The sequence below is a fragment of the Leucoraja erinacea genome, chromosome 12 (genome assembly GCF_028641065.1).
Source record: "Leucoraja erinacea ecotype New England chromosome 12, Leri_hhj_1, whole genome shotgun sequence".
NCBI lineage: Eukaryota > Metazoa > Chordata > Chondrichthyes > Rajiformes > Rajidae > Leucoraja > Leucoraja erinaceus.
The window spans coordinates 17645806-17668525 of NC_073388.1; positions in this window are offsets into that span (position 1 = coordinate 17645806).

Here is a 22720-nt window from a genome sequence, read left to right on the forward strand (position 1 = left end):
TAACAATAAGTTTAATTTGACACCTAATTCACTTTCATATCTCAAGTAATAAAAAAGTTATGGCCATTTTCATACTCGGAAATGAGCATCTTGATCCCTATTGATTTTCTATGGACATAACAAAAAAGCTGTGATCATGGACAGTCAAAAGCCCATAACCTTCTTAAAAATTAAGAGAACTGAATGAAATTTTCAGTTATCATAGATTGAAGCATTCTCAAAAAAATGTAAAATAATCTTACTTGGATGACCTGAAATTAAAGCATATAACTAGTTAGTTACCCAATTTAGCTAATTTCAAAACTTCAATTACTAGATCTAAACATCTATCCATTTCTTAATAAATGATTAACATTTTTAAATAGCCCAAGTGTCCAAATAATATTCACAAATAATTCACAATAAAACATGATTTTTAAATCTCATTTACATCAATTTATAGGCCAAATGGAAGGAATTTAGTGTTCAATTGCTGTAAATTAAAGTCCATTTTAAATCGGTTTTCTAGTGGGATCCTGTGAACGCGCTGGTTTAGAACGTTCACATTGCGCTGGATTTGTGCCCTCAAATGCCCAGAAAAATACTGCGGGATATAAAGAGCCCAAAATGAGCTACTCGCTATAGAAAACTTTATATACAGGGTTCTTAAGAAGCCCCTTTTAATGTAAAAATAAGGTACATACCTTTAATTGTTTGCTTTATAAAACCCTGGGGCTGCGAGAGGTCGCGGGTTGAGAGAGTGATTTTTAAACTACTATAACTATTATACAAGGCCATAAAAACTAATAATACCTTTTGCGACGGGGTCTTTCAGCGATTTTCCGTTAATGATTTACTAGGCTGAACATTTTCGATTGCAACAGCCTAGTAAAAATCGCGTTTTAAACCCGCCCCCTCTAAACAGCGCCAAAATCACGCACACGGGGCTGGGACAGATTCTCAACGACGATTCAGGTAGGTTTTGTAACATACCTAACTAATGCACGCAAGGGAAAAACTGCGCGAAAACAACAGCCCCTCCCGAGTCACGTGACCGCGGCATCCGAACCCCGGGTTCGATATCTGCGTGCGCTAGTAGGCGCCGCTACATGGCCCCCTCCAGAATCCGCAGTACGAAAACGCGTGGGTAAATGGACAGTACGACCGGAACGCGTAGTCCGAGGTCGCAGGGGGTGCGTAACATTTGGGACCGGTACAACAGGACTGGAGGGACGCGAAAAACGTGGAACGAGGGACGGGCGTAACAAAGGGGACGGGAGAAACGCGACCAGAGGAAACAGGTGCAGAGGGCGGCAAAACGCCATGTAGCCACCACTGTTACTGGGCTATCCTCGTCAATGTGTGCAGGCTTAAGGTGGCTCACAGAGACGAACTCCTCCTTGCCACCCATGTCCAACGTGAACGTCGAAACACCAGTACTGAGCACCCTGTACGGACCCTCGTACACCCGCTGTAACGGTGAGCGATGAGCGTCTCTACGGAGAAAAGCATAAGCACAATCCCGTAACATAGTAGGGACATGCCCGGGAACTATGCTGGGAAGGGGGAACCGGGACCAAAGCGCGTGCCTGCTCGCGAAGGTCCGACAACAACTGTGAGGTTGGAACCTCCTGGTCCGGAGGGACAGGCAAGAAGTCCCCTGGAACCTGCAAAACTGAGCCATAAACCAACTCGGCCGAGGAGGCTTTGAGGTCCTCCTTAGGCGTTGTTCTGATGCCAAGGAGGACCCAAGGTAACTGGTCGACCCAATCAGGGCCGGTGAGTCTGGCTTTTAACGCCGACTTAAGGTGCCGGTGGAACCGCTCAACCAACCCGTTAGACTCTGGGTGATAAGCGGTGGTCTGGCGCAACTTCGCCCCATACAGCTGCGCCATACCATAACCACAATGAAGACGTGAACTAGGCCCTCCTATCGGTGGTAATATGTGAGGGGACCCCGAAACGGGCGATCCAATGGGATACCATGGCCCTCGCGCATGCATCAGCAGAGGTATCCGCCAACGGGATTGCCTCCGCCCACCTGGTAAACCTGTCTACGATAGTCAGTAAGTGGGTAGCCCCGCGCGAACATGGCAAGAGACCAACCAGGTCTACATGGATGTGCAGGAACCTGCCGTCCGGGACGGCAAAATCCTGGACCGGCGCGTGCACATGTCTCTGCACTTTGGAGGTCTGCCATGGGACGCAGGAACGAGTTCATGCAGAGACCTGCTTCCTTAACCCGTGCCAGACGAACTTCGCTACGACCAAGGCAGAGGTGGCGCGAATCGACGGGTGCGCTAGGCTGTGGCTGGTGTCGAAAATCCGATGTCTCCAAGCAATCAGGACATTAGGACGGGCTTTACCATTGGAAATATCACAAAGGACTTGCACGCCGGAGGCTCCACATGGCATTTTGACCAGCTTCAGTCCTGATTCAGCGTTGTGATAAATCTCCATAACGGCTGCCAGCTCCTCATAATCAACGCGGAGACTAAGCGCTGAAACTTCGGGCAGTGCTGGACGGGACAATGCGTCGGCCACAACATTCAGCTTGCCTGCCACATGCCGAATGTCAGATGTGAATTCGGAAATGTAGGCGACGTGCCGTTGCTGTCTGGCAGACCAAGGGTCCGAAACCTTGGACAAGGCGAAAGTTTACGGCTTGTGGTCAGTGAACGTAGTGAAAGCGGGCCCCTCCAGGAAATAACGAAAATGGCGGATTGCTAGGTAAAGCGCAAGGAACTCCCTGTCGAAAGTGCTGTATTTACCTTTGGGGGCTTGCAGTGTTGCCTCACTGAGAGGTGATGCTGAAGAACGCGATGGACCACCGCGGCACATCCCCAGCGATGTACGGAGGTGCTGCCCGAGCGGCTGCTCCAGAGGGGTAGATGAAAATAAACGGCGCCTACCGATCCATTAGCCTCTGGACGTCTGTAGTCTTCAAGGGCATCCAAAAGGCCGAAAGGGGTGAGGGCTGTTTGGATGGGATTTGAGCCCTAGGGATGTACCCTTCCACAGTGGCGTTGGGACTAACCTGCGGATCTTTAGCGTTCAAACGCCTGAGCGGTACCGCATTAGCTCGCAAGGGAAAAACCGCGTGAAAACAACAGCCCCTTCCGAGTCACGTGACCGCGGCTTCTGAACGCCGGGTTCGATATCTGCGTGCACTAGCAGGCACTGCTACTCTTTTAAATATTGTTTTGGCTGTAACAATAATGTGCGTGGAAAGTGTAAGAGGCACTCTGAAACCAAAACGATAAAGTAAGAAGCACTTTAAGTAAATTCAATACAGAGAGGAACGGGCAGTGTTTGAATCAAGGACCCTGCATCAATTTTTTTTTTTTTAAACAGAACTTGCTGAAGACACTCAACAGATCAGGGGCCGATCGCTTTCGTTAGCAGATGCAGAAAGAGGAACAGTCAATGGTGCTGTGCTGTGCTGACAGAGGATATGTGGCTTGAAATGTCTTGAAATCCCTTTTGACAGATGTTCTAAGAACGCCTGTTCGAAAAACAAGCAGGGGCGGTGCTCCATAAACTTGCTGAATGTTTCCAAAATATGTCCTATTTTTATTAACAGGGCCTTCAGATTTCCATAACAACTGCAGTGTGAAATAGAAAAACATGGTGTCCATGCAGATGAAACTGTTCCTCCACATGGGCAAACCACACCTGAGGTTGATCAGGCCAAAAGGCTGGCAGTTTGAAGGCCGGTGAGCCCTGCTCGTGCTGGCCGATTCTGCGGGAACACACTATCTTCATCAGAACGATAGAAGTGGGCAAAACTAAGAACAAAACTGCTCAAGTTGCAGCATACAGGTTTATCAGACAGTAGCAACGCTCGCAGGGACCACTAGGGCAAAATATTGAGCGTCACGTGACCGTGGAAAAAAGAGGGAAAGTTGTGAACAAAGTGCAGCCAATGTTTTGTCAAGATAACAATTATCTTTTTTTTTAAAAAACAAAAGTTAGGGACAAAATCAATGGTGCTGTGCTGACAGAAATGTGGCTTGAAATGTCAATTGAAAACTGCAAGTTTCCAATCATTTTATTTCAGATTAATAGCCAGAAAGCCTCAGAAATAGATAAAACTAAGAATTTTACTAGCAGACCAGTTGAAGGGGATAGTTGTGATAAAGTGCAGCCAATGTGTCGAGGGAACAATCTTCAAAAAAAAAGTTAGGGACAAAATGAGAAACTAAAACAATTGCTTAATCATATCTTAAAGAAAGTGGTAGATATCTTCGTGTGTCTATTCTCAGTGTCGAGGGAAAAATTTTTGGTCCATCAAAGGAAAGTGGTGGTTCTGGATGAATGCTAATGCTAGGGGGTAAAGACATAGAAGGAACTTTTTCTAAGGGTTCAAGAGTTAATGACTGAGAGCACTAAATAATTCACTTTAATTATTTTCAATACGTTCATTTATACAAACACAATGCATTCTTACTCCTAAAAGGAGACAAAGCAAGTAATATTTTGATAGATAGACCAGCCAGACCCATCATTTTGTGTGAGTTTCTATGACAGTTAGGTTTCCACATTTAGGGGCAAAACCAAATTCACAAAATCGTTCTACCATTTCCAACTTCCATCAAACACATTTCCTCTATGGTATATACTCTGGTGAATTCTTAGTGCAGCGACTAGCAATGTGTGCAGCATGAAAGGCAGGAAACATGATGAGCTGTAAAAGGTCACGGTTAGTTATGAATCTTCTCAGACTCTGTTCATGCACATAATGATTGACGTAATCATAATGTAATGAATCATATCACAAATTTATAAATATCATGTTGCTTGCCCCCTTTAAAGTAAAGGAAGTGTGATGTAAATGTTGCAACATTTACAAATTTAATTAATTTGCTGATCTTCAAACTCTTCAACTTTCTTAAATATGTTAAGTGCTTGTGCTGCTTTTGAACATACATGTTATTGATATAGCATTAATTTCAGGACTCATGAAAATTCTGGTCTCTTTTCAATTATGTCCAATGTCTACTCTTCTGCTATTGATAGATCCATTTCTGGAGTTTTTTCAAAAGTACAATTTAAATATTTTATTTCATAGGGTTCTTGCACTTACGGTAAAGTCATCCACATGAACCTTTCTGAATCTCTCATAAAACGTCAATTTTTGAAATGCATATTTAAAAATCCTCTAAACCCCTGCTATGTCCCATAATATCTCATGACCCTACACATTCTGCCTCGAGCCACTTATTGTCCACTAACACCCATATATTATCTACATCTCTGTAACTGTAATCTATGTGAACTCAGCGGAATAATCTTGTAGCCTACTTCCCCATTGGAATGGTACTCTCAGTCCCATGGTCTGCAGTTTTGATAATCTGTTCTAATACTTGCTAGCTTTACTGGATTCTTATCTGTGATGTGCCAGCAGAAAAAAAAAAAAGCCGTATTTTTGCTTTCATGTTAACATTGCCCAGATCTTGTGAATGAAGTTCTTCTATTATTATTCCTCATACTCAATATAGCTACTTCACAATCGATGTGGCCTGATTTACTGACAATGTACAACATCTGTGGTGAAAAGGCTTTGTATTCCAGCTACTCAAAGTATAACTATATGCTCACTTCAGAGCCGGGACCTTCTAGAACAGTCTCACTGTTCAAGGAAAGTCATCCTCTACTGTCAGTATCTTTGTATAACAATTTTGAGAATGCACAATAAGCCTCCTTACCTATCTGGGCATATTTTGTTCTCAATTGTCATTAATGTAAGTGGCACAAAGAGAGTTGGCTCTTCTGCTACAAGGTGTCTTTTCACTGTACCAACCCCATAACTGGAGGTATGGCACAAGGTTTCAGGGCTCAGATGGTGCCACCATACACCAAAATAAGACTCACTGGTGAGACTTGTCTTGCAGTGGGTGTATATCTCCCGCTGTTCTTTCCTTATTCATCCTGCTTTAACAACTTGTAAACAACATTGTAAGATGTGGCAGAAACCTGAAAAGATATTAATGTCAAATGAATGTTGGACTTCGGTAGATCAGGCTTCCTTACTCTCACTTCTTGGGCGGTAGATTATTTTTATCTAACCTCAGGCCTCAATAAACCACCTCTTCCTTCACAAGGTATTTTACTTTTCCGGAGCTTGGCATAATGTATGGAGCTTACTGAATACTTCATTAAGCTTACAGAGATTTCCCTCCTCATTTGTCACATAAATAGAATTGGATTCCTTTTAATAGTTGTTAATTGTGGTTTGAAATACTTTAGTTAATAAACTTCAACCATATATGGGGGGAAAAAGCCTCCTATGCATATTGACCATTAGATAATACTGGCTTTCTATATCCATATTTAATTGTAACAAAACAAGAAATCCACCTAACATGATAAACATCTTGGCCCCTGCCAACTCAGAATACAAACTCTGCCACTTAGACAAAAGATATTATACAATACCCTCAGCTTGGCTGAAGTCACTTTATAATCCCTGCAAAGCCAGTCAATTTTGTAAAGCCAGAACAGAGAAATTAGGTTTTGAAATTTTGACCAATATTCTATATTTGAGTTTCTTCAATCCATCTTCTTCTTGAGCTGTCAATGTATGTAGTTCCAGTCTAGGTTTACAGTTGATTAGCTTGGCACCTGACTCATGTTCATAAGTCAAAGGAGTAGAATTAGGCCATTCAACCCATTGCGTCTACTCCGCCATTCAATCATGGCTGATCTATCTTTTCCTCTCAACCCCATTCTCCTGCCTTCTACACAGGGCCGGCCAGAGCCAATTGTTCCAATTGCTTCCAATTGGGCCCCGTGCCTGAGGGGGCCCCGAGCTAGACTGGTGGGCAACACACTCTATCCCCTCAGCAGCGACCCCAGTAGGTGAAATTCCTCACCGACAACAACATAGCCCCGTGGTTAACTCTCAATACTGTCACCAGCACCAGTGATGGAAATGGGGGGGTACACAGAGGGACGGCGTTCCCCTACTTTTCAGTTTCCAGCTTATCACTTGATTCAACTGAGACAAAAATGATTTGTTAACTGCCACTGTTAGCACTTGTTAACAGCCAGTAGTTAACACGTAGTTATACAATGTGTCACCAATACATCGATCTGCATTCCTCAGTCAATATAATTGTGTTTTGACCAAGTATTAATGAAGCCGCGTTCCTTTGAATAAAATTCCTGGCAGAATTTCTTAAAACTTACTGTCATTAAGGGCTCCAGACCGCGAGCACGGGCTTCTTCTGTGCAGGCACAGTCATTCACCCACGTTATTTTAAGGAGGAACTGCAAATGAGGAACAATCGAAGGTAGACAAAAATGCTGGAGAAACTCAGCAGGTGAGGCAGCATCTACCCCCTGAGTTTCTCCAGCATTTTTGTCCACCCACAATATTTAGTAATTTGTACCCGTCATTTAGGGATGTTATATGAATTTTTCTTTTAATGTTTATGCATGTTGTTTTCTCTCCTTCAAGGTTAGTTCTTCTGTTTGCCTTTATTTGGTTCAGTTTTGTTTTGTGTTATTTATCACGTTGTGGTTGTAACTTTGAACAATTTAAACGTATCGGATTTTTAAAATTCATATAAATTCATAGCGTTGCCCGAGCGCCAAATCCCTTCAGCTGTACCTGCAACTGAAGAACTGAAGAACTGAGGTGGATTAGTAGACCTTGAAGAGGCATTGACACTTTGTTTATATGTAGAGGGGTAATAAAGACCGCGAGCTCACCGGACCGCGAGCTCACTGACTGAATGGTACAGACGTCCGGACTGAAAATCACACCCCTCCGATAAGCCTTTCGAGAGATGCTACTTTTTGCTTTGCCTATTTTCAAAATATAGAATTTTGAATTTAACATTTGATTGGTACAAGGAGACTACAAAGCTCATAATATCTTTTTTTTTTACACTGTAACTTTCTACGTTTCTACTTTTGGGTATGTATATGGCAATTATGGCTCATGGAATTTTCTCCCACATTCGTTATAGTTATATTCGTAACAACATATTTAAATACATGAAATTTTCGATCTTTCACAACCCCTTAAAAAATGCCTGAAGAATGGACCCGACCCTAAAGGTCACCTAGCCATTGCTAGACACAAAATAATCAAGAAAATTATCAAGATTTGTGAACCACGAGATCCGCATCTTCTGAAGACCAGATCCCAGGCATCCAGGTCTGGTGACGCAAAGGTCTATAAGAAATCCAGATACGATCTTACCAAGGCCATCAAAAAGGCCAAAAGGGATGGAGGATAAGGCAGATGTTCGGCAACTATGGCAGGCTTGAATGCCATCACCTCCTACAAGGCGAAATCAGGAGGCAGCTCAAACGACAGCGAAGTATCACTCCCTGAAGAGCTCAATGCATTCTACGCACGCTTTGATAGGGAGAACACCGATGTTCCTTCCCGAGTCCCCATTCGCCCTGATGGTATTACAGTCACAGTCACAGATGCCGATGTCAGTAGATGCTTCAGGGAAGTGAACCCCCGGAAAGCGCCCAGACCTGATGGTATACCCGGTCGAGTTCTCAAAATGTGCAGACCAACTGGCGGGAGTTTTTATGGACATTTTCAACCTCTCACTTCTGAGGTCTGAGGTTCCCACCTGCTTTAAGAGGGAATCCATAATACCGGTGCCCAAGAAGAGTAAGGTAACATGCCTCAATGACTATCGACCAGTGGCACTAACGTCTGTGGTGATGAAGTGCTTTGAGAAGTTGGTTATGGTGCATATCAACTACTACCTCATCAAGAACCTTGGCCAACTACAGTTCGCCTACCGCCACAACAGGTCAACGGAGATTGTGATCTCACTGGCTCTCCACTCTGCATTGGGCCACTTGGACAATAAAAACACTTACGTGCTGTTTATAGACTACAGCTCGGCGTTCAATACCTTCATCCCCTCCAAGCTGCCATTTGTCTAAATAAAACTGTAAAGAGAGTCTGTAATTTATATCTTGAACATTGGGAGTGTTGTCGATGGGAAAGAAGGATTAATGCTCAGATACTGAATACTGGATTTGATTTAGATTGAGATTTAATTGATCCAAGTCCATTACTCACTGACCTCCTTCACTCCAAGTGAATCTCATATGCTATCTCTTGAGCTATTCGAGATCAGCTTTGCCTCTTCTTTCTAGTTCTTTCTCCAACTTCCTGCGTCACTGGTTTATTGGTTTATTCTCACCATCTCTGAGGTTCTGTTCAAACTCTCTCGTGCCGCTGTTTTTACACTCCTATTTATATTTTCACGTTTAACTGGTCTTCCTCTTTCCTTTCCTCTCTCTCTCTCCCTCCCTCTCCTCTCAGTTGAGCATGGTCAGTCTGCCCTGTGATGTTTTTTCCCTCACTCTGCCCCAATGGTTTTTTATCCATTCGCATCTGTTTGTTGAGCACTGGTTTCTAATATCGACCAGCACAGGTCACTGAGACCAGACCAGATTTTACCCAATGTTGGTCTTTGCTGTTTGGATTCAGTTTTTCTTTATTACAAGAATAATTTTTATCAGTTTTTCTTTATTACAAGAATGCTTTATTACAATGTTTACAAATACACAGGACTAAATGTTAAAAGCCCAAAGTGCCAAATATTATTTTACTCCCGATGGTGATGGGAGCCTTCTGCACTCACCTATGCTCCTCCGATGTTGAGAAAGGCAAGGCAGACACGTCATTGGGGTTATCAAGTGGGCACCTACTTTCATCGACGTTTCGCTGATTGAACCCACGACGTCTCCAGTAGGCTCAGCGGTGCATTCTGGCGTCCTAGAACCACCCCCTTCTGCATCTGTCTAGTCGGTTATTTGGGAGACCAAATGGGGTCTTTCCTCTTCAGCCAGAGCCACTGGCTACTCCCCTCTGCCACCCGTGATGTTTCTTTGATGGCCTGGCATAGGGCTTGTCCGCTGATCCCCAGGTCCTTCATCAGTCTTAACGTAGATGTTGCCACGAATCCTCGACATCCAACTTCTACCGGGCAGATCTTAGCTCTCCAGCCCCGCTGTTCAGCCTCCACTGCAAGCTCTGTATATCGCAGTTTCTTTCTTTCGAAGGCTTCCTGCACAGCATCCTCCCAAGGGACTGTGAGCTCCACAAGTTCTTTTGATTTTACTCTGACATCTTTTTAATTTCAGTAATTTGGGAATAAAACCAGTGCAATTTGCCTCCTTGCTTGGCAACTGTTTCAAGAGCGAGGTAATCTATACGGTTTTACAATACAAAAGTGCAACAGCAAACACCAGAAGGAAATACTATTATAACATTATTGCAAAACTGAAGTATGAAAAATCTGCTGACTTGAAACTCTCTGAGCTTGAGACTGTGCCAAATTAGCAGTTATCCCAAACATTTTGGAGATAATGTTTATCAATGGTTTCAGAATTTTAGGAAGGTGTGTTTCTAATATATAATCTAACTTCTTTGATCTCTCATTGCACCTCTGGTGTCTTATTATTAATCTGTGTTCAGACGCTTTTATCTTGATAAAAATAAATAGAAACACCAAGTTATTATCAAGTTTTGTTGAGGCTTTTATCTTGATAAAAAGAATTGGAAACAAAGATTTACAGCAGTGTGAACTGCAGAGTTAGCTCAAGACACCTGTGAATATTATAGTTATATAAGTTCCGAACATTGAACATGGGCATGAAACAAAGTTGCACAAGTGCTGTAGTGTTCTGACACCTCATTTCAATTTAACTAAGTCATAAACAGGAAAATTAACATGAAAAGGAAGGAAATGACACAAATCAAGAAACAGGAGAATGGCAGGCAGAAAATAATAAGTAACAGATAAAGAAAGATGGAGGCAGAAAGAAATAGATAAATGAATGTAACCAGTTACATCAATATACGCTCCGCCCCAGCGCCACAACTTCAGTGTTTCAATAACATTCACAATAAAATTCTGATATTTTTAGCAAAATGTTGGGAGATCTCATTCAGTGATTCTATTTGTTTGTAATTAGAGCCATTAATTTGAGGGTAAATGACAAATTAACTGGAGTTTTATTTTATTGCATTAAATATGTTTATTTTAGAGAATAAAATGGCTGATTTGGTCTTTTTATTTGCATCAAATCAGTGGTCGGCAAGTGCAGTTTGCAGTTGAATTTAAACCACAACCCCATCTTGACCACATTCCATCCCCATATAATTTGAATTTCTCCTTACCTGGTTCAATGCCTGGATTTTAATCAAGGATCCCGTCAGAAAAATAAAGCAAATCTATGGGATCTGACTCAATAAAAAACTTATGTAAGCATTTCAAGATAGTAATTTCATGTCTTTGAAAAAAACTACCCAGAGCATTTAATGTGCCTGGGGCATTTGCAAATAGACACTGTGCACAATTGGACTTGATGTTGTTGGGAAGCACACCCTGTCTTATTGTACAACAAACTATTATTTTGTGCATGATCTCCACAGACATACTCATCACCTGCCCTTCTGTAATCATTATTTTTCTTTAAAATACAGCATTCCAGAGAAGTGTTAATTAACTCCACTCATTGGCTGTCACAGTTTGAGAATTTGATTTTTAATAGGACCTTTCAAGGTTGCTGTTCAAAGATGTATTGTCACTTGTTTATTTCTTTCTGCATAATTTCATTTGGGGAATGATTGGTGCTGTCATATCACAACCTTAGCCATGATTATGCATAATTGTGCACCTGGAATGAAAGTTTGAAAAGCACATGGGGTGTTCATGAACAATTTTAATGATGACACTGAGTATACATTCAATTCAAACAATGGGATGACATAACCTGTAAAAAGATTTGACCCTCTTACCAATTATGTGAATTTAAAAAAAAGTGGATCAAATGATTTGATGCCTGCTTATCTTTTGGTCATCTGATCATTGAGCCAAGGACCATGTTTAAATGGAACAGTATATTGTTGCCTTATTCCTTAATCATTTGCAAGTTGAACATTTAAACAGTGTGGGCATGTTGGGCTGAAGTGCCTGTTTCCACACTGTATCACTAACTGATAATTAAACTCTTCATTGCCCATCCCCAGATTTAATGCAGTGACTATTAAAACTTATTTGACCAATTAAAACCAGCCTAGACATCCTAAAAAGGAAAGTAAGATAAAATACTACAATGACTAAAAGAAGTGTTGGAAATTTGTTTAAGGTAATTCTGGGCTGTTGTTCTTCAAGCAAGGGCACTGCACTGAAGATCGACATCTCAGATCTGGCATAACGCTTTTATGGTCTTTGAGGCAGTAATAATCCCTGCTTATCAACAGCAAACAGTTCAGGGCACAGGGAAAATACGACCAACACTGTCTTTGCAAACTTTTCCAAATTCACTTGAAGGAAAAGCACTCAACAACGGTGTCCTCTCTCAGGCAAGCATTTCCAACACTGAGGCTTGAGTCACTCTCAGGTAGCAATGATGGGCGAGCTGCCATTCACATTCCCAACATCCCACTCCCAAAACAGACACTCTATTCCAAACTCTGTTGTGGGAGATTACCAGGCAGACAGAGAAAATGAATCAAGTTTTCAGTTAACGTCTTCTTTAAGGAGCGAGGGGGATAGATGGGGTGAATGCACATTCCTTCACCACAGTAGGGGAACCACAAACCAGAGGACATGTTTAAAGTGAGAGGGGAAGATTTAACAGGAACCCAAGGGGCAACTTTTTCGCAGAGGATTGTGGGTATATGGAATGAGCTGCCAGAGGAGGTAGTTGAGGCAGGTACCATAACAACATTTAAAAGACACTTGGCCAGGTAAAATACATTTGGAAGTAGAATGAGCTCTGAGCGCACAATTCCTTGTTAACTGTATTTAAGATCCTTAATAATGATCAGGTATACCAGCAAACGATGTCCACGCTGAATAAATAAATGAGCCACTTGGCACTGCAACTGTGTATCAGGGTAGATAGAACATGTTCAGAAAGTTGGTTACACGTTTTTAGTTATGTGCTGCTTGCTACTCCACAATTAACACTGTTAACAGATTTAGAGATACAACTACCCAAAATCAACCTATGCAGCTGGGTGTGCCTGCATGTAGAAATTGGGTGTGAACACTTTTTTTCTGTCTCTGTTTATGTCTGTTTCTTCTTTGTATGCAATGCTTGATTGATCTTTCAAACTCACCTGCTTTAGAAACACACTTTGAGGACAGTATTTTAGAACTCTAGGATTCTGTGAAGTGTTTAAATATTTCCCCTAAGGTCGTCACTTTTCACTGTTTGTTCTATTATATTCCATTCTCAGGTTGGACCAAGTTGTTTGTTTTGATCCACTTCAATGACACATTTACCAAGCACAATAACAAAGGCAATAACTACAGGACTGATATGTCTGTGGATGCAACGTATGAATTGGATCCAATTGTCATCGTGTATTTTATTTGTTTTTGAAGATAAATTGGCATATGATGCCTTCTGAAATATCTTTTTCACTCAAATTTATTTTTGCCACATTGCCTGCCACAAAGAAAGGAAATGCCGAGTAGAATCACTGGCCCCTGTCTATTTAACCATTTTATTGATTGAGAATGCGATAATTACTGAAAGAGTGTAACTGAGCACGTACATACTGGTTACAAACTGTGCAGGATGCATTGTTATTTTAATACTAAAGCTTATTTTTTTACTTGGTACTTTCCTACATCTGATTATATGAGAGAATGTTATATACTTTTTAAGGTAACTCCAATTGTATCCTCTCCAGTTTTCCAGAGGTGGTAAACTGTGGTAACTCATGGTTAACAAGGATTAGAGCTACTGCACAAATTGTAAATCAGAAAAAAAACATCAATGACACTTGTAGTTGTGCAGAAAAAGTACAGAGGATGGAAAAAGTTACCAGCGGCAACAATGAAAACTTGTTTTTCCGGAGTCGGTTCTTCCACAACAACTAAGAAAAGTTTCTGTCTAGTTTATAATCTACAAAAAGCATCTGGTACCTTTATGACAAATGCCCCTCTGAACATGGCTTCCCGCTTGTTTCCAGTTATACTTTCTAATGTTCCCGATGCTGGGGGAGCCCAGAACCAGGGGCCACAGTCTAAGAATAAGGGGTAAGCAATTTAGAATGGAGATGAGGAAACACTTTTTCCACACAGAGTTGTGAGTCTGTGGAATTCTCTGCCTCAGAGGGCGGTGGAGGCCGGTTCTCTGGATACTTTCAAGGGACAGCTAGATAGGGCTCTTAAAGATAGCGGAGTCAGGGTATATGGGGAGAAGGCGGGAACAGGGTACTGATTGGGGATGATCAGCCATGATCGCATTGAATGGCGGTGCTGGCTCAAAGGTCCGAATGGCCTACTCCCGCACTTTTTTTGTCTAATGTCTATTGTCTAATTCCAAGTACTTCCTAAAATCACTGAAAAGCTGCAACTTGAAAATATCAACTAATTCGATACACATTTGTGAACATGGTATTAGATTTGTTGGCCCCTTCATCCTCTATCTTTTAAGAACAACAATTAACTTCTGCCTATAACATGATTCACTTTTTATTCTACTGCCTTTTGCTGAGTTGTGCTGAAATAAATCTTTGTTAAGGAAAATAACATAAATATATCTTGTGGCTGACAAAAGGCCTTCCTTTCCATTCTTGGTAGGCGGTTGGTGCCACTTTGGATCATTCTCTCTGCCCTCTTTGGGGCCTCCATGTTGAGAACTATTTGTAGTTTTGCAGCAACCAACCTCTCCAGCCAGTTTTTAACCAGAGTAGATGGGAGAGGATTACAGGCAAATTAAAGAACCATGAATGGCGCAGCATGCTAGTTGCGTGCTCTGTGACATCCCAGGTGGTTGAATCAAAACTCATTGCAGCAACGCTCAACTGGTGTTGTCATCTTCAGTTGAAGATTGGAGTGAAATGACTCAGTAGCAACAACATTCAGGAAGCTGTGGCTTGTTTATATACATCTATTACGCAGTCCCCATGGGAAGGTGGGCTGAGGGATAGGTTTCAGATTAAAATAATTATTCACAATTTCTATCTTGCAGTGTGTGTACCTTGTCCCATCCGGTGTGCGACCTTGCACCACCCGGCGTGGGTTTAATGGCCGCGGGACTTTGCGAGCGCACACCGGGGGCTCCAACACCAAGACCCGGTGTGCGACCTCGCACCACCCGGCGTGGCTTCAATGGCCGCGGGACAATCGCCATCGCCAGCCGGGGGCTTTGACTTTGACTCTGACATCGGGGGGGGGGGAGAGTGCAGTGGAGAGATAAGTTTTTTTGGCCTTCCATCACGGCTATGGGAGGGATGTTTATGTAAAAATGTAATTATGTTGTGTCTGGGGTCTATTTGTGTGTAATGTATGGCTGCAGAAACGGCATTTCGTTTGGACCTCCAGGGGTCCAAATGACAATTAAATTGACTCTTGACTCTTGACTCTCTACTACTCTTGTTCCGACTCAGCTGAAGATACATGTTTTGGCCTGTCTGTTCTGGTGCAGGGGTAGCAGTAATCAGGTGTTTCTAGTTTACTATAGTGGTAGTTGAGTTGAGATTAGTTGAGTTTAGTTTTGTCACATTGTCTTTGTTGCATGCTAACCAGTCAGGGGAAAGATAATACATGATTACAATCGAGCCAGCCACAGTGTGCAAATATGCAATAAAGGGAATATCAGAAATAATGTTTAGTGCAAGATAAAGTCCAGCAAAGTCCGATCAAAGATAGTCTGAGGGTCTTCTGAGCTCAGGACTGTTCTCCAGTTGTTGGTAGGGTGGTTCAATTGCCCGATAACAGCTGGGAAGAAACTGTCCCTGAATCTGGATTTCTTTACCTCCTGCCTGATGAGAGAGGGGAGAAGAGGGAATGGCCGGGGTGCAACTTGTCTTGCCTTCATTGTTCCTTTCTTCCATCAATAAAACAAGAAAAAGGACATTGTCAATGGGAAACCTTTAGGATGGAGATAGAGACCAGGAGATGAGATTCACTAAAAGCACATTTTCACAATAATTTAAATTTATTTCATTCTTTGTAAAGGACTGTGGGCTTTCAATTTTTTTGCATTTTGTTGGACCCAATGTTCTTGGTTGCCCGCTTTACATTTGTGAATTTGCTGCCGTGTTAATAGTATTGTAATGTTGAAATTATGATATATAATTCTGAATCATATTGATATTTCCTTTCAACTTTGCAGCCTAGATTTTCAGTGGGTATTTTCCGAAAATGATGGTTGAAAATGGAAGAACAACAATGCAAGCAAGGAACCTGCACAACTAAATTATTATTCATTCGAGGATGTAACTAGTAGAGTGGATAAGGGAGAACCAGTGGATGTGTTATATCTGGACTTTCAGAAGGCTTTCGACAAGGTCCCACATAAGAGATTAGTATACAAACTTAAAGCACACGGTATTGGGGGTTCAGTATTGGTGGATAGAGAACAGGCTTGCAGACAGGAAGCAAAGAGTAGGAGTAAACGGGTCCTTTTCACAATGGCAGGCAGTGATTAGTGGGGTACCGCAAGGCTCAGTACTGGGACCCCAGCTATTTACAATATATATTAATGATTTGGATGAGGGAATTGAATTCAACATCTCCAAGTTTGTGGATGACACGAAGCTGGGGGGCAGTGGTAGCTGTGAGGAGGATGCTAGGAGGCTGCAAGGTGACTTGGATAGGCTGGGTGAGTGGGCAAATGCATGGCAGATGCAGTATAATGTGGATAAATTTGAGGTTATCCACTTTGGTGGCAAAAACAGGAAAGTAGACTATTATTTGAACGGTGGCCATTTAGGAAAAGGGGAGATGCAACGAGACCTGGGTGTCATTGAACCAGTCATTGAAAGTAGGCATGCAGGTGCAGCAGGCCGTGAAGAAAGCGAATGGTATGTTAGCATTCATAGCAAAAGGATTTGAGTATAGAAGCAGGGAGGTTCTACTGCAGTTATACAGAGTCTTGGTGATACCACACCTGGAGTATTGCGTACAGTTTTGGTCTCCTAATCTGAGGAAAGACATTCTTGCCATAGAGGGAGTACAGATAAGGTTCACCAGACTGATTCCTGGGATGTCAGGACTTTCATATGAAGAAAGACTGGATAGACTCGGCTTGTACTCACTAGAATTTAGAAGATTGAGGGGGATCTTATAGAAACTTACAAAATTCTTAAGGCGTTGGACAGGCTAGATGCAGTAAGATTGTTCCTGATGTTGAGGAAGTGCAGGACAAGGGGTCACAGTTTAAGGATAAGGGGGAAATCTTTTAGGACCGAGATGAGAAAAACATTTTTCACACAGAGAGTGGTGAATCTGTGGAATTCTCTGCCACAGAAGGGAGTTAGATGTGGCCCTTGTGGCTAAAGGTATCAGGGGGTATGGAGAGAAGGGAGGTACAGGATACCGAGTTGGATGATCAGCCATGATCATATTGAATGGCGGTGCAGGCTCGAAGGGCCGAATGGCCTACTCCTGCACCTATTTTCTATGTTTCTATTAAGTCCAAAGATCATATTTAATGGAAAATTTAGGAGGTAGTGTCCAATCCCTTGTTGAAAGAGCATGAAGCTATGCTCATTGCAAGTGAAACTAGAGGAAGCATTTTAAGAAGAATGGAAGAAGATTGGAGGAATGAAATTTTAAAACACGATTAAAACAATCCCTAATACTTCACAAATGCCTGATGAATAAAGGATACTGAACCAAACTGATGGGTGTTAGAAGAGAATCGGGGAGGAATTTAAATTAATCTTAAAGGAGGAATGAGTGATGGAGATATTCAGGGAGTGAATTTTAGACCTTTGGCAAATGAATGCATGACTGATGATGTTGTGGAAAAAGGAAATAGGTTCTCAGGAAACCTGAGAAAAATAAGATTCAGAGAAGTTTGTGGGATAAAAGTTTACAAAGCAAAGAAGAGAGAAAGTAAGGAATAGGTTTAGTTCAAATTCAAGTTCAATTTCAAATCGGCCTCGCCAGCAGCTGTTCATCCTTTCAACATTTTTTTGTTTTTAGTATGTTTAAAAGTGTGTTTTAGTGTGGGGGAATGGGGGGGGAGGAAGGGGGAAACTCAGTCACTTACCTTGGTCACTTTCTCCTAGTCACATTTTCGCCCTCCCTCGCGGCCTAACAGTTTGGATTGGTGTGGTCTCTCCCAGAGTCAGGCCCAAAGCATCAGCAGCGGGCACAGCGCGGATTTTCCATTGTGGAGCAGGGTTAACCCTTGCCGGGGATGGCCAGCAGAAGTGCTCCGACTGCTGGCCAGCAGACTATAAAATCCTGAAGCCGCGGTCTGATGAGGTTCTAGCCGCTGACGCAGTGTGGACTTTCCATTGCAGAGTCTGGGATCCCTCGCTGGGGATCGCCAGAGAAGAGCTCCGACTGCCGGCCTGCGGCCTAAAACATCATGAAGCCGCGGTCTCCGGTAGGAAGTGGCTGAATCGGGACCTCCAAGCCGCGGTTGTCTGTCCGTTCTGACGTCGGAGTTTCGAGCATCCCGAAGAGAGGGCCTGTACATCGGGCTGTCCGTAGCAGTGACTGCGGAGGGTTTATGGCCCCGACCACGGATGAACACAGGAGGGAGACTGACTGAACATTATTGCCTTCCACCACAGTGCAGAATGTTGATTCCACTGTGGTGGATGTTCATGTTGTATTCTATTGTGTATTGTGCTCTTTTGATTGTGTGGCTGCATGGTAAATCAAATTCCACTGTGCCTTAATTGCATGTGGCAATAAATGTGAACATGAACTTGTAGTTCAAATTTAGGTATGGAGCTTTTGCATTTTTCAGTTTGAAATTGTGCAATCAGGTGCATATGCTAGCGAGTCTAACTTACACTTGAGTGCAATATTTATGCTTTAAATTGGATTAGCTATGAATTGTATTGTATTGTATTCAATTTATTGTCATTATCTCATATTAGAGACAATGAAATGAATTTTTCTTACAGTCAAGTAACATAAAAATAAATAATAAATAAATAAAACATATATTTTTTAAAGCACAAACACAGAAGTCCACGACACAACATAACCACAACACAACACAGTGGCACCAAAGTTGAGGAAGGTACCATAGTCCAGCCAGCCTCCCCGCCGATCTTCCCAGATGTTCACCCGCAATCGCCGCCACGGGCGGCCCGATGCTAAGGCCCTCATGCCGGGATGATGGAACACCGACGCCAAACCCCGACGGAGAACATCCTCAGCGGCCCGGACGTCCAGATCAGCCACCTCCCACTGGAGTCCACGGCTCCCGAAGTCCACAGGCCGAGCCGGGCGGAGTCGCAGGACTCCGCGATGTTGATCAGCGCCGCCCGCGTTGGGAGCTTCGCGAACCACAGCTCTGCGATGTTGGTGCAGCAGGAAAGGCCGCGCCAATCCAGTAGGTAGGCCGCTGGGGGGGGGGGGGGGGGGGGGACTCGAATGTTAGTCGCATCCTCTCCAGGAAGCGACTGAAGGATGGTATCCACCTTACTGTACCCTCTTCCCCCACATAAAGACATTTAAAAAAAACACAAAAAAACACAGAAAACGCTTTTCAACATAACAAAAAAAAAAATACCGGACCGAAGGCGGAGGCAGCCAGCACCAGCGCCACCGGAAATACAACAAGTGAAGAATAAGGTTAGGCTAAATTACATTCCTAATTACATTCCACAGTAGAGCCAGTCTCTGATCAACAAGTGCAGCACATGAATGATCTTAGTATATTCATGTATGGAAATCAGATTATAATCAAACACTTGGCCCATGTTGACCAACCTGAGTCTCACTGCACACCTGATACTACTCCTGACCCTGACTCCAGTTGCATACCTTCTCTCATTCCTGACCCTGAGTCCAGCCTTACACCTGGCCCCCTATTCTACCCTGATCAGAGCTGCTTACCTGCTTAGGTTCCCAGTGCTGAACACTCCCATTGTCCCAGCTTTGACTGCACACCCAGTCCTATTCCAGACCTTGACTCTGGATGCACGCTTGGCCTTGCTCCTAGCCCCTCTGCACTGACAATATATCTGGCCCACACATAAAGCCCCATATCTGACCCCTTGGACTTAACCTATTATGTTAAGTCCAAGGTGTCATCTAATGCAGTAATCTTTTATGGGGCACTTCACAGACCAAACTTTGTATAACAAAATTTGCTACATCCATTGGCTTCCTTGTTATCTAACATGCAAGTTACTTTGTCAAGGAAGTCATCAATTGGTTGAACACAATTTCTCATCCATAAAATTATACTGTATATTCTGTTATTTCCATTTCCTTCATTTTCCTAACAAACTGTTCTGAAGTCATTTTCACCCCCAATATTTTCAGTATTTTGTAGTATATTCAGTATTTTCAGTCTTCCTCACAGCTGGGAAATTACCAAAATGCAAAAGTCTAATAACTATATATTGAAGCAATATTTTTCTATCAAATGTGATCTTGAGAGTATATCATGTTTTCTGTGGTATTCATAACACAACAATGATGAAAAGATCTTTGTTTTGTTTGCACCTAGCAACATGCATACATTATTATATTACAGTTAATATGTACCGAGGGCAATTTTTTTTCCGATTCTCCCCATTCCCAATTACTTTTACATTGAAGTGATTGAAATCCAAGTGAAGTTTAAATGGTATCAAAAAAAAAAAAACCTTCGGAATGGATGATATTCATTACGTGGTCGGTTGTAGTCAGTATCAGCACAATTAATATATTAAACTTTGAATCTTCAGATGTCCTGGTTCAAGCTAAAATTAAAGACATATAATAATCTGCTCACACATTCCCCTGCAAGTATCTCTGTCACTCCTTTGAAATATGCGTCTTCTTTGAACAAGTTCTTAAACATCGCATCTGAATCCGTTTCCATCTAATTACACTCTTTGAGGATGTTCATCTACGTGTTCAATTAATAAAACAACGAGATTGGGGACATTTCTATTCAACCTGTCAAAGGAATTTGAGTGGGGGGTTTAGAAATAGTCAGTGAGGAAAACAAACAAAATAGTTGAGTGACAAATGACAATAGTACTAACTTCCCAATATTTGACTGAAGGAAATAATGGGTTTGTCGGGGTTGTATGTTGTGACAGACAGCCTGACACCTTGCATGTCATTTTAATATTTCACTTATCCCACCTCCCTGGATATTCCAGATTAATAAATTAAGGTTTTGTCAACTAATTACATCAGGCTAATTACAAATCAATGACATTCATCAACTCCAAAACACGAAGCGCTGAGCATTGGGATCCAGACATCACGGACAACTGGCCTCAGTTCCCCGCTCACATTTGGCAGTGCTCTCTGTCTGGACCAGGGGCCACGGAGCATTTTTGAATGTGGGGAGGCTGAGCAATCACTGATCACTGGCCTTGGGGGTACCCGGCGAGGGAGTAGAGCAACCGAGTGGGGGGAGGGGGGTGTCCCTCCTCCCACGGTAGGGACGCAATGCTTCCGATGGCCTGGGACTCCTTCACTGAGGCTGCTCCATGGCCGGAGCTGCAGCGAGCGACTCGCCAGCCCGGCAAACACTCGCCAGCCTGGCAAACACTCGCCAAACACTCGCCAGCCCCAGCCCCGGCTCCTCGTCCACATCTGTCCCCGCCGCTGCTTCTGCTTCCATCCCTCCCTCAGCCGCGGCTCTCCAACACCCGTGGCCCATGCAGTTGATATGAGTTTTGAAATTTTTGTTGAGCGTGAGAAATTTGTGATCAGTGTGAGGATGTGCGAATTTGGCAAAATGCGTGATTCTCACGCTCAATGCGTGAGAGTTGGCAGCCCTGTTATAGGGTATACCACGTCTCGGTGCTGGGACTGCAGCTATTTACATCAATGATTTAGATGAGTGGATTCAAATGAACATTAGCAAATTTGCAGACGACACAAAGCTGGGTGGCAGTCTGTACTGTGTAGAGGACGCTATGATAACGCAGGGTGACTTGGACAGTTTGGGTGAGTTGGCAAATGCATGGCAGATGCAGTTTAATGTGGATAAATGTGAGGTTATTCACTTTGGTAGCAAAAACAGGAAGGCAGATTATTATCTAAATAATGTCAAGTTGGGAAAAGGGGAAGTACAACGGGATCTGGGGATCCTTGTTCATCAGTCAATCAAAGTAAACATGCAGGTACAGCAGGCAGTGAAGAAAGCGAATGGCATGTTGGCCTTCATAACAAGAGGAGTTGAGATAGGGCTCTTAAAGATAGCAGAGTCAGGGGATATGGGGAGAAGGCAGGAATGGGGTACTGATTTGGTATGATCACATTGAATAGCGGTGCTGGCTCGAAGGGCCGAATGGCCTACTCCTGCACCTATTGTCTACTGTCTATTGTAAGTTTTAACTGGCGGCAAGCCCAAAATTGTGGTAACAAAAATAAAGAATATGTTTGTGATTCTGATTAAATATTTATATATGATGTTATCTTTTCAAAGGTATCCCATCAGCAAATGACTAAGTGAAAACAAGCATTTTTTTTGTATGAAGAATGGTGCTGACCAATAACATCACCTATCCAGATTCACCAGAGATGCTGCCTGGCCCATTCAGTTACTCCAGCATTTTGTGCCTTTCTTTGGTAAACTAGCATCTGCAGTTTCTTGTTATATATATATATTTGTTTCTGAGTCAAAGTATTTCTTGATTCAATAATTTCACCCATCAAATGCTCAGTGTCCCATTCCCAAAGTTTCAACCAGGTTCATATCTTCTTATCTTCAAAAACGATCTGCTCAAATCATCATATAACCATCTAACCATATATCAATTACAGCATGGAAACAGGCCATCTCAACCCTTCTAGTCCGT